Genomic DNA, 2,181 nt, shown 5'->3' on the forward strand with positions numbered 1-2,181 from the left:
CCAGTCGTAGGCCTGAACTCTGGGCCTGGACGCTGTCCCTCAGCTCTTCAGCTCAAGGCTAGTGCTCTACCACTTGAGCCACAGCACCACTTCCGACTTTTTTCTTTTTGCTTATGTGGTGCTGAGGAATCAAACCCAGGGCCTCAGGCATGCAAGGCAAGCGCTACCACTGAGCCACCTTCCCAGCCCCTTTTTCTAGGTTCTTATAGTAGTATATTTTTTTTGGATAAAATGACAATGTTAACTAATTTCAAAAGTTTTGTAAAGGTTATTCTATGTAAAGGCCTTTCTAAGGTGAAGATTTAATACACTGATGTCAAACTAATGTTTAATTCTAACACTTGCGTATATTGTTACACTTATAATTTTGTAATCAACTTTTTAATAACTGTTTTTCATTTCTGCAACTGAAGAATGAAAAACATGGAATACTTCACCAATTTTCATATTATCCTTGTGCAAGTGTCATGTTAATCTCTGCATTGTTGTAATTTGGGTATACGTGCTGCTGAAGCATGTAGTATCCTCTAAATTTAAGTAGTTAATGATGCAATCTTTATATAGGCTTATATCCTTGGGTGCCTATTTGTAGCAAGGAAACCTTATTGTTCCTAACAATACTATTGATCTTATTTCCCTAAAATAATGTATATAGTGGGAAAAAAATTATATTGTTCGGTTGATTGCTCACATTTGCATTTTTTGTCAATGACAATTTTAAGTCTTTTTCATTTTAGATTTGATCATACTTTGAAGCACTTATAGCTAGGTCCTAAGGTGATGACTTTTTCAAGTACTTATTTACGTAAATGAGTTAGCTTTGTGGAGCTAATAGATTCAAAGTAAGCCCTGCTTAAGAGCTACTTCTAAACTTCTGCAGCTAAAATTTTCCCAAATGAGGTCTTACTGGCACAAATGTCTACCCTTTATCCTTCTTCCACGTAGGAACAGACCAACCAGAATATCCTACCCTGACAGCATAGTTTGTCTTACTAGAACAAAACTAATCTTAGTTACAAGGGATCATAGAGAGATGAACAGTTCGGACAGAACTGTTCAGACTAGAAGGTATTTTATCAAAATTTAAGTGTTTATTATACCTACCATTTCAAAAGTAGCTAACGCCAAGGTGAAAAAATTCTTCATATGCATGATTTCCTGATGTCTGGCCTGTCTACCTTCCAACCAGGCAGGAACTTACACTACTGCCTTTCTATCACCAAATATTTCCATAGCTCCAGGAGAAGTTCATGTTTCTCCTCATTATTAGGCCTTAAATTGGTAATGTTTTAATCACAGTGTTTCCTCTTGCCTCCAGGCTGTAAATCTACAAATGGTAAAGCTTTAGGTCTATCTCTACCTAACTCTGAGGTACAGATAATGCAATAATACTTTAAAACAGAGTTGTCTTTGATACCCTAACCACAACAGAACAATGCAAAACATGTGCCCTTTTTATTATATTACATATAGTTATATATTTTATATTTATATGTGCTGATTTCATATTTCACACAGTGAAACTTAGTAGAATTAATTGATAATTTGACAAATAAATTGATAATTATTTATTCCAATAAAGAGAATTGGAATATAAATAATTAGGTTTAGGATACATACTAGAATATAAAAAGTATTAATGTAATGTCTTCACCATAAACTTGTGATACCTTCTAAGTGTTCTTGTTCTTCTGAATTCACATGGTAAAAAAAAATGTTGTTTTCCTCTAATCTATAAGGGATTTTACTCTGCTGCTCTGTTTATTGTTTTAACTCACTGGTTCCAAAATGTTTTTCTCCATATTTCTGAAGCATTCCTATTGATTATACCCAAATTTTTCTGATATGATGTATAAAAGATATTATTCTTCTGCAAGATGTATGGGTCCTAGGATCCTATGTCCCAGTTACCTGCATCATCAGATAACAGGGTCAAGACTTCTCAACTAGGCCCAGGCAACATGCCAACAGAAAGTAATTGAAGAGTCATGTCAATTTCTCATTTCCTATAATATTTCAGGGCCCCAATTCCTTGAGAAACAGGAATTAGCAGTAAGCAATAGTGAAATGCAAGTCAACTTAAAATGAAGGATGAGATCACAAAATCTAAGAGAAAGTACTGCAATTCAAACTTTCAATTTACAGATGACCAGCCCATATGAGTGAACAAAATCACAAAGT

General features: G+C 34.5%; 1 pseudogene; it reads right to left on the reverse strand.

Moving 5' to 3' along the window:
• Nucleotides 1–417: 417 nt before the first annotated feature.
• Nucleotides 418–517, reverse strand: LOC122123221 (annotated as a pseudogene).
• Between the last annotated feature and the right edge of the window lie 1,664 nt (nucleotides 518–2,181).

This window comes from Dipodomys spectabilis, unplaced genomic scaffold (genome assembly GCF_019054845.1).
Source record: "Dipodomys spectabilis isolate Male_0828 unplaced genomic scaffold, ASM1905484v1 ptg000226l, whole genome shotgun sequence".
Lineage (NCBI taxonomy): Eukaryota > Metazoa > Chordata > Mammalia > Rodentia > Heteromyidae > Dipodomys > Dipodomys spectabilis.